The sequence below is a fragment of the Phyllobates terribilis genome, unplaced genomic scaffold, assembly GCF_046119375.1.
Source record: "Phyllobates terribilis strain yellow unplaced genomic scaffold, ASM4611937v1 Scaffold_4__5_contigs__length_816908805, whole genome shotgun sequence".
Taxonomy (NCBI): Eukaryota; Metazoa; Chordata; class Amphibia; order Anura; family Dendrobatidae; genus Phyllobates; species Phyllobates terribilis.
In genome coordinates, this window is record NW_027362764.1 from 377,558,341 (window position 1) to 377,574,415 (window position 16,075).

The 16,075-nt window shown below is 47.2% G+C and overlaps 1 protein-coding gene across 1 annotated transcript in view; it reads left to right on the plus strand.

The window, feature by feature from the left end:
* The window catches only part of PTPN3 (protein tyrosine phosphatase non-receptor type 3), a 383,873-nt gene that overhangs the window by 143,214 nt on the left and 224,584 nt on the right, over positions 1-16,075 (plus strand). The gene's annotated exons all lie outside the window — the stretch shown is intronic.

A 16,075-nucleotide genomic window follows, 5' to 3' on the forward strand; every position in this document is an offset into this window, starting at 1 on the left:
TTTAAAAAAGCCGGCCGGCAATTCAGCAGCGGTACCCGACAATTTATAACAGAAAGAATAGAGCATCACACATAGATTAGATAGATAGAAACATGTCAGTCACATATATAATAAGTACAGTGATAGTGTTGGTTACTGTACTTGTCATTTAGTGTTAAAATAAAGGATTTATTAAAAAAAAAAATTGGCTGCGGTTCCCCGTAATTTTAGTCTCTAGCGGAGGTTAAGCAGACAGCTGGGGCAGATGTTTGAAGGCTGGGAAGAGGGTAATACCCATGGAGCTTCCCAGGCTACTAATATCTGCCCCCAGCTGAATACCTAGCCTTTACTAGCTATTAAAATGGGGGACCCCCCAAAAAAAATGACGTGGGGTCCCCCCTATTTTAATAGCTAGCAAAGGCTAGGCAGACAGCTGGGGGCTGATATTAATAGCCCAGGAAGGGTGCCATGAATATTGGCCCCCTCCCAGGCTAGAAACATCAGCCGTCAGCCGCCCCAGAAATGGCGCATCCATAGGATGTGCCAATTCTGGCACTTAGCCTCGCTCTTCCCACTGCCCTGTAGCGGTGGCAGTGGGGTAATAGGGTTGGGGTTGATGTCAGCTTATAATGCCAGCTGACATCAAGCCCAGGTTAGTAATGGAGAGGCGTCTATAAGACACCCCCATTACTAACCCCATAGTCAAAGTTAAAAAAAAAAACCAAGCACCCAGAATAAAGTCCTTTAATTGAAATAAAGACACAATTCTTTATTGTTCTAAATTAAACCATACTTACCATCACGCCCATTCCAGCTGAAGCCAACGATCTCCTGCAATAAAAGAAAAATAATAAAGCAACATCATCCTTACCTTTCCATGGTTCCCAGGACAGCTTCAGCTCTGCTACATTCACATAACAGGCTGGATCGCAGCAGAAAGCTGCCATCCAGCCTGTCATCCCGCGGACACTGAGAAGCGCAGGCATGCTTGCGCTCCTCAGTGTCTGGCTGTGACGGCATCCAGATGAGCCGACAATGAACTCAGCTCACCTCATGCACGTCACTGACAGCGTGGGAGAATTCTCCTGCGCATGCGGTGAGCGTGAGAGACTCGGCTCATCGGGATGCCGTCACAGCCTGACACTGAGGAGCGCAAGCATGCCTGCGCTTCTCAGTGTCTGCGGGATGACAGGCTGGATGGCAGCTTTCTGCTGCGGTCCAGCCTGTCATCTCGATGTAGCAGAGCTGGAGCTGTCCTGGGAACCATCGAAAGGTAAGGATGATGTTGCTTTATTATTTTTCTATTATTGCAGGAGATCGTTGACTTCAGCTGGAATGGGCGTGATGGTAGGTATGGTTTAATTTAGAACAATAAAGAATTGTGTCTTTATTTCAATTAAAGGACTTTTTTTCTGGGTGTTGTGTTTTTTTTAAATACTTTACTTAAAATTCATGGCGGTCATGTCTAATATTGGCGTGACCCCATGAATTTCGGGCTTAGGGTCAGCTGATAATGCCAAGCTGGCCCTAACCCCTTTATTACCCAGTGAGCCACCGCACCAGGGCCCTGGATGAGTTGGGTACAGCGCCAGAAGATGGCGCTTCTATGAACGCGCCATTTTCCGGGGTGGCTGCGGACTGCAATTTGCAGCGGGTGGGGCCCAGAAAGCTTGGGCCTCCCTGCGCTGCGGATTCCAGCCCCCAGCTGCCTAGATGTACCTGGCTGGACACAAAAATAGGGCGAAGCCCCACGTATTTTATTTTTTAATTATTTCATGAAATTCATGAAATAATTAAGAAAAAAAGGGCTTCCCTATATTGTTGTGTCCGGCCAGGTACAAATAGGCAGCTGGTGGTTGGGGGCAGCCCGTTCCTGCCTGCTGTACCTGGCTGGACACAAATATAGTGCGAAGCCCCACGTCAATTTTTTTTTAATTATTTCATGAAATAATTTAAAAAAAAGGGCTTCCCTATATTGTTGTGTCCGGCCAGGTACAAGTAAGCAGCTGGTGGTTGGGGGCAGCCCGTTCCTGGATTCTGTACCTGGCTGGCATACAAAAATATGGCAAAGCCCACGTCAAATTTTTTGGGAAAAATTAATTAAAAAATAAATAATAATTTAGGGACTGCATCTTTATTAACCCCTCAAGTGTCATTTAGTGTTAAAATAAAGGATTTATTAAAAAAAAAATTGGCGTGGGATCCCCCATAATTTTAGTCTCTAGCGGAGGTTAAGCAGACGGCTGGGGCAGATGTTTGAAGCCTGGGAAGGGGGTAATACCCACGGAGCTTCCCAGGCTACTAATATCAGCCCCCAGCTGAATACCTAGCCTTTACTAGCTATTAAAATGGGAGACCCCCCCAAAAAAATGACGTGGGGTCCCCCCTATTTTAATAGCTAGCAAAGGCTAGGGAGACAGCTGGGGGCTGATAGTAATAGCCCAGGAAGGGTGCCATGAATATTGGCCCCCTCCCATGCTAGAAACACCAGCCGTCAGCCGCCCCAGAAATGGCGCATCCATAGGATGCGCCAATTCTGGCACTTAGCCTCGCTCTTCCACGCTGCCCTGGTGCGGTGGCAGGGGGTAATAGGGCTGGGGTTCATGTCAGCGCCTGCTGCCATGAAGCCCAGGTTAGTAATGATGGGCGTCTGTAAGACACCCCCATTACTAACCTACAATGTGTTAAAAAGAAAAAACACACACTACACCCAGAAAAAAATTATTTATTTGAAATAACACACACCATTTTATTTAATTCTTAGTTTGCTAAAAAAAAATAGTTACCTGTCCACGTTCCTGCGCTGATCTCCCATGCACAGCTGTCACATCTGGAGATGGTGACAGCTGTGCATGGCTGCTGTAAGCTCACACTGCCGGGAACACGTTCGCTCCCGGCAGCGGGAGCCACTGACTGAGGTCACCGGAGTGCATTCAGGCAGCTCTGCTCCGGAGACCTCCTTTACGTCACTGCTGTACCGTGGGAATTTCTCACGGTACAGCAGGGCCGTAAAGGAGCTGACCGGAGCAGCGCTGCCTGAACTCCGGCGAACCCGCTTTTGCAATGACGGGGCTGCTTTACGGCCCCGTCATTCTAGCGGCGGCAGCGGTTCAGAGCGGTCACATTCTATGTGGCTGCTCTAAACTGGAGGTCATCGTGGGACACTCGTGGACTACTACGGAGGGGTAAGGATAAGGTTGTGGTTTATTATTTTATATTTTATTTCAGGAGATCGATGGCTTCGAGGAATTAGGTGTCTAGGTGAGTATAGGTGTATTTTTTTATTTTTTACTTTATTTTAGGTGGCGATCGGCGGGGACAGGTAATGTATAAACTAATTTATTTTAGGTAACCACTGGCCACCAATGAAATGTATTTAAAATTTATTTATTAAAATAGCAGGATCAGGCTGATGGGAACTACTGCTCCCATCGAGCTGATCCTGCTGGCACAAATGGACGGGGGACAGACATAGGCCGATGGGAGTAGTAGTGTCACATCGGCTATGTCTGCCTGCACGCAGACACCCGCAGACATCGCAAACACACCCGCACACATCGCACAGACACCCGCACACACCAATCATGACCGGCTGATGGTCTGGGAGGTGAGGCTGACCTGTGCGGCCGTGGGAAAGTTCATGTGAGTTCATGCAATGCAGTCAAGCATGAACTCACATGAACCCTCTGAGGGCTCCGCGGCTACTTCAAATGAACAGCTGATCGGCATCACCTGATACCTCAGCTGTTCATTTGAAATAACCGGCGGGAAAGCGCAGCACAGAACGGGAAAGCCGGCGGTGAAGTCTTTTCACTGCCGGCTTCCCTGCCCGGGTCCTTCGCTCCCCGCTCCTTGGTGCTGTGCTCCCCGCCCGGTCCTAACTTACGATCGGGATGGGAGGTGGCGAGGGGAGCGGAGGATCGGGGTGGGAGGCTGCGGGGAAGCGAGTATGGGGCTGAGTGATTATTTAAAAGCCGGCGGGCGGTAAAAAGCCGCCGGCTTTTAAACAATCAGGAGAATTCTCCCACGCTGTGATGGCATTGAGATGACAGGCTGGATCGCAGCTGAGCGCTGCCATCCAGCTTGTCATCCTTCAGAGACACTGCAGAGCGCAGGCATTATGGGAACTTCCGATTCTTGTATCCGATATTGTAAAAATATCGGAACTCAGTATCGGAACTCCGATACCACGAATATCGGCCGATACCCGATATTACAGTATCGGAATGCTCAACACTACACGTGATATAAAACTTGTGTTATTTCTGCTATGGACTCGTTTGCCTTACATTAACTATATACACACGTGGTCAAAATTGTTGCTACCCCTCGTTTAATGAATGGAAAACCCACAATTGTCACAGAAATAACTTGAATCTGACAAAAGTAATAATAAATTAAAAATCTATGAAAATGAACAAATGAAAGTCAGACATTGCTTTTCAACCCTGCTTCCACAGAAATAAAAAAAAAATTAAACTCATGAAATAGGCCTGGACAGAAATGATGGTATTCTTAACTTAATATAACCTTTTGAGGCAATCACTGCAATCAAACGATTCCTGTAACTGTCAATGAGACTTCTGCACCTCTCCACAGGTATTTTGGCCACTCCTCATGAGCAAACTGCTCCAGTTGTCTCGTGTTTGAAGGTTGCCTTTTCCAGACGGCATGCTTCAGCTCTTTCCAAAGATGCTCAATAGGATTTAGGTCTGTGCTCATAGAAGGCCACTTCAGAATAGTCCAATGTTTTCCTCTTAGCCATTCTTGGGTGTTATCCTGCTTTAAGACCCATGACCTGCGACTGAGATCAAGCTTTCTGACACTGGGCAGCACATTTCTCTCTAGAATCCCTTGATAGTCTTGAGATTTCATTGTACCCTGCACAGATTCAAGACACCCTGTGCCAGATGCAGCAAAGCAGCCCCAGAACATAACAGCGCCTCCTCTATGTTTCTCAGTATGTACAGTGTACTTTTCTTGATATGCTTCATTTTTCCATCTGTGAACATAGAGCTGATGTGCCTTGCCAAAAACTTCTATTTTTGTCTCATCTGTCCACAGGACATTCTCCCAGAATCTTTGTGGCTTGTCAGCTTGTAGTTTGGCAAATTCCAGTCTGGCTTTTTTATGATTTTTTTTCAACAATGGTGTTCTCCTTGGTCTTCTCCCATGAAGTCCACTTTGAATCAAACAATGACGGATGGTGTTATCTGACACTGATGTTCCTTGAGCTTGAAGTTCACCTTTAATCTCTTTAGAAGTTTTCCTGGGCTCTTTTGTTACCATTCGTATTATCCGTCTCTTTGATTTGTCATCAATTTTCCTCCTGCGGCCACGTCCAGGGAGGTTGGCTACAGTCCAATGGACCTTAAATTTCGGAATAATATGTGCAACTGTAGTCACAGGAACATCAAACTGCTTGGAGATGGTCTTATAACCTTTACCTTTAACATGCTTGTCTATAATTTTCTTTCTAATCTCCTGAGATAACTTTCCTTTGCTTCCTCTGGTCCATGTTGAGCGTGGTACACACCATGTCAGCAAACAGCACAGTGAGTATCTGTAGCCTTATATACAGGCCCACTGACTAATTACAAGATTGTAGACACCTGCGATGCTAATTAGTGGACACAGCTTGATTTAACATGTCCCTTTTGTCACATTATTTTCAGGGGTACCATCATTTCTGTCCAGGCCTATTTCTTGAGTTTAATTTTTTTTTAAAGTTCTGTGGAAGCTGGGTTGAAAAGGAATGTCTGACTTTCACTTGTTAATTTCCATAGATTTTTAATTTATTATTACTTTTGTCAGATTCAAGTTATTTCTGTGTCCATTGGGGTTTTTTCTTTCATTAAACGAGGGGTACCAACAATTTTGACCACGTGTGTATTACAGTACCTGCATTCTATGTGAGATATAACAATTTTCCTTTCTTTAGAAATACCAGTTATTACTGATCCCAGGGATAGGTAATATCCTACAGATCGTTGGACTTTTGGGATTCCACTGATTCTGAGAACCAGGCTCTGACATGCCCCATCTGTATGGAGCGGAGGCTGGACATGCACACAACTGCTTCATTCATTCTCCATGGGATTGCCAGAGATAGCTGATTACAGCACTTTTCATTTTCCAGCAGCCCCATAGAGAAATAATAGAGTGGGGATGTGCATGCCTTGCCACCGTTCCATTCAATCTGGGCTCACAGAGCCCTGTTTTCGGGACCTGTGGAAGTCCTAGCTGCCGGACCCCCAATGATCAGCAAGTTATCACATATCCTACAGAACTTGGGAATAAAACATTAAACTTGAAAGACTTAAATTATATGTAAAGGGAATTTGTCCCCAGGTTTTTGCTACTTCATCTGAGAGCAGCTTCATAAAGGATCAGATACCATGATTCTAGCGATGTATTACTTGGCTGCATGTTATATTATTGATAAAATTATATGTTTTATCTGCTGTGGACCTCCCAACACTACTGATTGACAGCTTTCTGTGTATGCTGTGCATAGGCAATAAGCTGCCAATTAGTGGTGGGTATGGTGTTAAACAGAGCTCATGAATATAGAGAACTACACGGCAGCAGGCCAACTAGTCTTCTAGTGATAAACAGTGACTTTTTTCAAAACTACACAAACAGCCCATTAAGTGACATATCTCTGGAATCAGGGTCAGTGTCTCTACATCAGACTGCTCTCAGATTAGGTGTCAAAATCTTGGTGACAGATTCCCCTTAAATAAAAAGAAATGCTGGCTGCCTGTCTAGCAGTATTCTATTCATGTTCAAGCATTTAGGGAGTACTTACCATTCTATTTGCATCCCTTTGCATAAATAGGTGCCAAATTTATGTGCACACCATATTTGTGAATTGTTCCCATTGGGAGTGGGCATGGCTAAAAACAGATTTACTATACCTAATGTCAGAAAGTGGAATAAATTATTTTGAAATGTCAGGATTGATACATCTAGCACATAATGCTTATTCCAGTAAAATATTCTTAATGTTGTGTCTCAGTATTGCTATGCTTAGTTAGCAAAAGAAAAAGAAAATTAACATTTTTTATTTAAATATTTTCTCAATTGAATTAGATTTCCAAGCTGTTTAATAATGCGGAAATAAAATGTTCTGACAGCAAAACAAAAACCTAGGAGCTAAATTGACATTTTGATAAGTTATTTTTTTTCCAAATTTTATTTATACTGCCTGAATAAGTTTTGACATTACTTTGAGCTTTTATTTTATGTGCGCCACCTGTCAGCTGGTCATGAAAATTAAAATCTGAATAATTCATTTTTTAAACCTCTATAAATTCATATTTTCAATATAAACAAGTTTTTTTTTCTATAAAAAATAAAAAATTCTTCATTGTTGAAACCCATTTGCTTTGCATACTAAATAAAAGTGGTGAATCATGATGCAATCTTGTTTAAAGAGAACCTGTAATGCAAAGTGAATATATGGCTGTAATGGCGCTGTAACACAGATTACATTAATATCTTTGGTGAAGAAATCCTTTTTGTTGCTCTGCCTGTTTCCACTTTTTGATTAACTGGTCACTGAATGACCTGCCTCCTCTGTCTGAAATCTCAGCAAGCAGCGGAGGCAGGCGGAGGGGCCGGGGAATCACAGACAGGGGGGAGAAGACCCAGAGTACACTCCCGCCCCTGTGCACCGAAATCTAATTAGCAGAAAATGTCAAATGGGGACCAAAGAACTACAAAGCGGATTTCTTCACCAAAGGTATCAATTTAATCTGTATACAGCCCCATTACAGCCAAATATTTAAAGGGTTATTCCCCAAATCACAATGTGGTTATATAATAATGCAGACATATATTTATTAGTTTGTGTCAAATTTAGTCTCTCTCAGCTGGCTTCTTGCCACCATGGCTGCCCTATGGGACAGTGAGCTGCTCTTGTAAGGTATGATGATATGTAATGGATCAAAGCTTCCTTCATTACAGTGCAGAGCTGATATCAGGAACAGCGGAGTGCCTGCATGTCCTGGTGACTATGTGGAGAGATGTACAGCAGGATTGGGCTGTTTATCGAGGGGCTGAGAAGAGTTATGTACTGAAGAATGGGGCTGTATATAGAGGGGTTCAAAGAAGAAATATACTACAGCATGTGGCCATATATAAGGAGCTGAGAGAAGGGATGTACTGAAAAATGAGGCTGTATATAGAGGGGTTGAAAGCAGGGCTGTGGAGTCGGAGTCGTGGATTTGGTATAAAAAGGACCGACTCCGACTCCTAAAATAGATAATAAATTGGGTACAGTAGTACAATGCAGAATGTGCTGTAAATGTTTTCATAAGAATTTGGCAAAGTTATAAAATGTCCTATAAATGTCAGTTCTATTCCTGATCTAAGGATTTAGGCTTTTAGTTGAGATGACTCTGTGCTGCACTTTATGTACACGCTCAGTAGTGACCAGGGCTGTGGCGTCAGAGACTGAGTCGTGGTGTCGGAGTTGGAATCAAAGTCAGAAGTTAGGGAAATTTAGGATTCGAAATCCGTGGTTTGGCTTACAGACTCCACAGCCCTGAACGTGAAAGGAGAAATATACTACAGGATAGGGCCGTATATAAGGGGCTAAATGGAATGATATACTGCAGAATGTGGCTGGTTAGGGGACTGAGAGGAGTCCTATGCTGCAGGATGGGGTTGTATATAGAGGGTGTAAGGTGTCTGCCGGACACATAGTGGATGGGAGATATGTATCACAGAGGTGCACATCCTCTGTGATATAAACATGGAGTAATGCTCTAGTACAGGGTTCCCCACTCCAGTCCTTAAAGCCCACCAACAGGTCATATTTTCAGGATTTCCTTAGCATTGCTCAGGTGATAATTCCATCACCTGCACAGGCAATAACTCCATCACTGGTGCAATACTAAGGAAATCCTGAAAATATGACCTGTTGGTGGGCTTTGAGGACTGGAGTTGGGGAACCCTGCTCTAGTACACATAATACTAAGAGGGGTTAATTGGCCATGTTAGGTCCAGCTCTAATTCTGAGCAACTGAAGAGTTAGGGCGGGTAGGCTGCTCACCATATCTTCAACCCTGCGTGTGGTTCAAATTGTAAAATGGGACCTGTTTATCTGACACATGGTTCAGTGAATAGAAGTGGCTAGACCTCCTGGATTGTGTGGCTTTGCAAAAGGACAAAAAAAACTGGACTGTAAGCCAAGAAAACCCCTCCTATCTGCTTATTATGCAGCTAAATCCCCACCTCTGGGCTAAATTATCATTCCCCCCCCCCCCTCCCCAGCACGTCACAGGGCCCAGTGACTGCCCTGTGACGTGCCCTGCTGTTTCCCCTGCCGCGCATGCGCAAAGCGCCGCTCCCATGGAGCGCGTTTTGTTTCTCCCCGGCCTGCACTGCGACGCAGCCCTTGTATTGGGAGCGGCGCTTTGCTCATGCGCAGCAGGGGAGACAGCAGGGCACGTCACAGGGCAGTCACAGGGCCCTGTGACTTGCCGGGGAGGGGGGAAGATGATAATTTAGCCCAGAGACAGGGATTTAGCTGCATAATAAGCAGATAGGAGGGGTTTGCTTGGCGTCCCCTGGTGAAGAAACTTTATAGAAGATTTCTCTGGAATCAGACCTCTGCTTTTGGCCATACGGGTAAGTATAGATTTACTTTTCTATCACCTGTGTGGCCATAGTAGTGGTCTGATATCGCCCAGGGGGGTGACAGATTCCCTTTAAGTTTTTTTCTGTGGTGTGGTTTATGAAGACTGAAATAAACTAGCTGGACTTTAAATAGAAAACAGTTCCCGTGATACCTCAGGTCACTCCCAAGTGAATAGCATTGTTCCAAGGGGCTGGGAAAAGTGCTGTACTGCAGGATGGGGCTATATATAGAGGGCTGAGAGGAATGATATACTGTAGGATCGACCTTTATATAGAGTGTTGAGATAAGTGATATACTGCAGGATGGGTCTGTATAGAGAGGGCTGAGAGTAGTGATGTACTGCACGATGAGGCTGTATGTAGAGGGATTGAGAGGAATTGACTTCTGTTTATTGCCTGCTGCCAAATGCATCAACAGAGTAGCATTTGCAGTTTTGCTTCACTGATCTCTCAGCAGTAGGCAATAAACATAACACTCCACTGCCTAGTGATTACAAGCTTTGGTGTGCACAAGTGCAGGAAAGTTTAGCTCTGCTTTGCTATCAACCAGCTAACAATATTAATTTTATTTCTATAATGCCAACTTAGTCCGCAGTTGAATTACAATTGAAGTAAAATTACAGCTATACTGATGTACATGGCGGACGATAAAATTAGCCAGGCAGAGTAGTATACAAGAGCTTAAGGTGAATTCTACACTAAGCTTGATGATAACTTGGAGAGGTTGGTCTAGTCAAGAGCATACAGGATAGGGATGGGAAGGGTCTGCAGCACTGAGGAGAAGCAAAGTGCTGCTCTGAAATCTAGTTTTTGCAGATATGAATAGGAGCACCCATTGAGCAATGTGAAGTTGGATACACAGGGGGGTACATAGACATGAGAAAAGACACGTAGGTAACCATAAAGAAACATTATTTTGAGCGAAGTCTGTGTATTAACAATAAAAATGCATTTACTGTGTTTTGTGAAAAATGTGATTGTGAGAATAACCATTTTAAGGGTGCAACTTATTTTCCACCTTTTTATCATGAAGTGCTTTTTTTCTTTTTGTATCATCTAATTTCCAGAGCTATTCATTTTTTCTTATTTTTCCATCAGCAAACAGTAGCTGTACTGTATGATAGCAAAAAAACAATTGCACGTCAGTAAGCATAAAAGGATCACTCACTGGTATGGCTTGTGGAACCGCAAAACATGAAGTACCTCTCTGGTGATCTGAAGCAGCCTCCACCTGGGACTGCAGTGAATATTGCATGTTAAAGATAATACATTTCCTTTGTATTTTAGGCAAAAATATATAAATATTGTCATTTTTTAAATTCTAAAAATTACTAAAAGGAAAATGGGCCTTTAACTTTAGACCTATTAGAGATCATTTCATCTTCAACTTGCTTAACTGTTCACAATAACAGTAATTTTGACCAGGGGGTGCCCAAACTTTTCCATGCCACTGTATATTCTCTTTCACTCTATTTGGCCACCATGATATAAACCTTCGCAAGGAGCAATCTCACATTCTCGGCAGCTCATTTTTCTTTCGTGCCTATGTACTTACTTGGCTGGCCCACTGCCTCTACCATACAATGAATTGCAAGCCTGCTGCATAGTCACTCCCCTGTCAGATAAGAGATACAAATGCCTCCTGCAACACTGTCAAAATTGTTCAGGAATGGCTTGATCAACATGTCAAAGTGTTTGGGTGTTGAATTTGGCCTTTAAATTCCCAAGACCTCAATCCAACCTTAATATGGTATTCCTCTTGTAAATTTCCATACGCAAACCATAAATGGCAAAAGAGGGCATTGCATGTAGCACTGTGACTGCATCATTAAGGGCACAGTCTTTGCAGATGTGACACCCCAGGGGTCTGGTTGCCACAGTAATAGAGATATTATGTCTGAGAGCAAGTGGGAGGTTTCTCTGGTCAGGAGCCCTAAGCATGCAACACGGTCCGCCCAGACCTGGGAGGGGAGGAATCTGCCCTTATAAACTGGGTCTGGGGCGGGATTAGTGAGTGAAGACAGAGACAGAGCCTGCAGAACAAGCAGAGCAGTCAGAGCCTGGAGAGGGGAAGTAAGAACCAGGAGCTCTGTAGGAGCAGCAGCAGAAGGCCAGGGGCTGTGAGCAGAGATATAGCTCGCCCTGGCTGAAGTTACTAAAACCGGACACAGGAGTCCGAGGCTGTGGGGACTGATATATACCCAGCAGCAGAAACCAGCCGGCAGGGGATTCCAGGTCCTCTGGCCATAGAAGCCCGGAGGCTCAGTCACAAAGAAGGGACCAGCGCCGCCATCCAGGAGCGGAGGTTAACAGAAGGCCCCAAGTCACCAGCCATACGGGTGAGCACCACACGGTATACTCAGGGACGTGGGCTACTTGTAACCGCTGACAGCAAGGTAGCCAGGAAGACTGCAGATAAACGGGGAGGCCTACAACTCCACCTGGCCAGGGGAACTCCTGCTTGCTCGCAGACTGACCAGGCCCCTTATACTAGCCAGTACTCCCAGGAGGGTCTGCCTTGTACCATCAGTAAAGACCCTGAAATGCACCTCACGTCTCTGTGATTCCTTGCCGCACCAGCACCATTAGCACTGGGACCCTCACACCATCACTCCCATCATCTCTCACATTAGCTGCCCTGAGGCAATACTTCTCCCGTGGGGAGTTATCCCATACTCGGCTGCGCAAACAACATCAGCCTCAGCGGTCGGCAGCGCAGCGGCGGTCCCCACTGACCGCAATCCACGGGTGGCGTAGTCGGACATTTGCTATACATTAAGACTGCCACTGGTTTGACCACCCTGGGCACGGACCGGGTCACCGCCACACGGAGACTACAACCCCCAGCATTCTACAACAGGCCCGGTTCCGGGTTCCCCTGCGCAATACAGGCCCAGGGGGCACGTCAACTTTGGTGTAGTCGGCAAGATTTCGTGCCCGCAACCACCGGGTACTGCGTGCCTGAAAAAGAGACTTTTATGCTTACCTGTGGTGAAGTTTCCCGCCATCCGGAGCCGATTCCCGCCATCAGACGCCATCTTGGACCGTTTCCCGCCGTCTTCTGCCTTCTTCCCGCCATCCGCAGCTGCTTCCCGCCATCTTCGGGACGCCGCACGGGAAGAAGAGGGGCGTGGACGCCGAAAGCGCGCGAGATCCGAAGCTCCGCCCCACGCTCTGACGCTGCGCAAGGTCCTGGAAGGGAGGAAGAGCGACGCTGACGTCATCGGAGCGCGACGCCAGGTCCTCAACCTCGACGATCGACTGCGGAGCCGCGGCCTACGGAAGAAGAGCATCGCAAGGTAGGCCACGGTCCACTAGGGGGGAGGAGGATGCCGGATACCGAGGGGAGCTCCACTGCCACAGCCACCGCCAGCGCAACCACTGCAGCAGTCATGCCATTCACCATGCCCTATATCCCGGGGGCAACCTGGCTACCCCAGTACTCAGGGGAGTCACATACTCTAAATGAGAGAAAGACTGGATAGCCTCTTCCAGGTGTACCCCCTCACAGAAGAGCAAAAAGTGAGCATCCTGGTGGCCCAATTAATCAGGGCAGCCCAAAGGGAGGTAAAGTCCTGGCCACCTGGGAGGAAGAGGACTGTCAGAGAAATACTAGCCCGGCTGAATGACACATTTGATACCCGCACCATAGCCGAAATAAAGCTCAGATTTTACGGGTGTAAACAGCGGGCACAGAGAGTATAAGAGACTATACTCTAAACCTACAAGAGGCCCTGAGAGCCATTAAGCAGGCAGACCCTGACAGCGTGGGAAATGAAGATAAGCTGTTGACTGAACAATTTATTGAGGGTCTACTGTGCAATGCCCACCGAACCCAGTTTCGGGCAATGGCCTTACAGGACCCTGACCTGGACTTTGCACAGTTCAAGGACAGAGCCATCCGGGTGCTCCGAGAACCGGCACCAGGTGGCGCTGTGACCCACAGGCCCCCTGCTATCACTGACCACCAGGAGACGGCGCCCTTGTCTGCAGGGCCTGTGGGAGCTGATGCGCAGGCTTTAAACAGTGACCCGGCTACAGACCTGCACCATCAGGTCCAAGAGCTGACTAAGAGCGTTGCCGCGCTAACCAGAACTGTGCAGTCTTTACAGGTCTCTTCTCCAGGAAAGATCCAGCTGGCATCCGGACCGGAGGACGTCCCGTGGCACCGACTGAGGAGGACCCCACCGGCCAGAGGAAGACCCAGCGACAGATACAACGAGGACGGACGACCCATCTGCCGCCGCTGCAATCAACCCGGACATGTGGCAAGGTACTGTCATTTAAACGGGCACAACCTGGGGTAGAGGGCCAACCCCCAGGCATAAGACCATCAGGCCCATCAAACTGGCGTGATAAATACGTAGGGGGACGTCCAATCTTGCCTGTGGTACTGGATGGCATTCCTATGAGTGCCCTACTAGACACTGGGTCACAGGTGACCACCATCCTGTACGTGCTCTTTAAACAGTACTGGAATGACTCGGACATAACCCGCTACCCAGATGACGACCTGAGTATCATCGCCAGCAATGGTCAGCCCGTGCTGCAGGTGGGATTCAAAGAGGTGACCATTAAGATCGGTAAAGTCGAACTGGCGGCACAAGGACTGATTATAGTGGACATAGACCGTCATGAGAGTCACCTTGGGAACTAATGTGATTGAAAATTGTCTTGCAGAGGTGATTCTCATTTTACAGCAGGTTGCCAAGAACGCCAGTTCCGGCCAGCAGCGTGTGCTCCAAAAAGAGATCCGGGCACTGATGAAGCGGCAACAGGTGGAACTATCTGGTGGTGAGATAGGTAGCGTGAGAATGTGTGACCCGTTCCCTATTGCCATGCCCCCAAAAAGTGAGATGATGATTTGGTGCCGGGCAGCTATTGGTCTAAGAGGTAGAGACTACCAAGCAATGGTAGAACCCGTCTACTCAGACAGTAGGCCCACCATTTTGACGGCACGGGGGGTGGTCGATGTACGCCATGGGAGGGTGCCCGTTCGCATCATAAATATCGGGGAGAGAGAAGTATACCTGCCCCGGTATGCCACGCTAGCCAAATTGTTCACCACAAACCAGAATTCTGTACAGGCCGTGGAACCCTTGCCTCCATCTCAACCAGAGGAAGGTAACGGCTCTAAGAAACCAATGGAGGACTGGTGTCAGCAACTGCATTTGGGTACTGACTCCACTCCCTCACACCAGAAACAGGGAGTCTATCGGGTGGTTCGAGAGTACGAGAGAGTGTTTAGTAAACACCCGCTAGACTTTGGGCGAGTAAAGGGGGTAGAACACCACATCCCCACGGGAGACCATCCTCCCATAAAGGAGAGATACCGACCCGTACCCCCGGCACACTACCAACACGCCAAGGGGATGCTTAGAGACATGAAGGAGGCTGGGGTAATCAGGGACAGCTGTAACCCCTGGGCAGCTCCACTAGTCTTAGTGAAAAAGAAAGACAACACCATGAGAATGTGTGTAGACTACAGGAAGGTCAACCGTATCACACACAAAGATGCGTACCCGTTACCAAGGATAGAAGAGTCCTTAGCTGCATTAAAATCTGCTAACTTCTTCTCTTCTTTGGATCTCACTAGCGGGTACTGGCAGGTTCCTGTAGCAGAGGCGGACCGGGAGAAGACCGCATTCACCACCCCGATGGGTCTCAGCGAATTTAACTGTATGCCGTTCGGGCTCTGCAACGCACCAGGAACCTTCCAACGGTTGATGGAATGCTGTCTGGGACACCGGAACTTCGAGACGGTCCTGTTATACCTGGACGATGTCATCGTCTATTCCAAGACCGACGAGGACCACCTGAAACACCTGGCAGAAGTGTTTGAAGCTCTGGCAAACTACGGCCTAAAGGTGAAACCCTCCAAGTGTCACCTCCTGAAACCAAAGGTGCAGTACCTGGGACACGTGGTGAGTGCTGACGGAGTGGCTCCCGACCCTGATAAGATCAACGTGATTAAGGACTGGCCAAGACCCTCCAGCATAAAGGAAGTGCGGCAGTTCCTCGGGTTGGTAGGCTACTACCGAAGATTCATTCCCGGTTTCACCAAAATGGCAGCCCCTATGCAGGACCTCCTGATAGGTCAATCTCGGAAAGCCAAAAACCAGAAGCCGCCCTTTAGGTGGGAAAAGCTGGAAGAGGAGTCCTTCTGCCAGCTGAAGATGGCCCTCACGGGGGATGAAATCCTGGCATATCCAGACTACAGCCAGCCCTTTATCCTCCACACGGACGCAAGCAACATCGGGCTAGGAGCCGTACTGTCCCAGATCCAGCAAGGGAAAGAACGGGTAATCGCTTACGCCAGCCGAAAGCTACGGCCCACGGAGAGGAACCCTGAGAATTACAGCTCATTCAAGCTGGAGTTCCTGGCAGTAGTGTGGGCAGTGACCGAACGTTTCAAGCATTACCTTGCCTCCTCCAAATTCACCGTGTA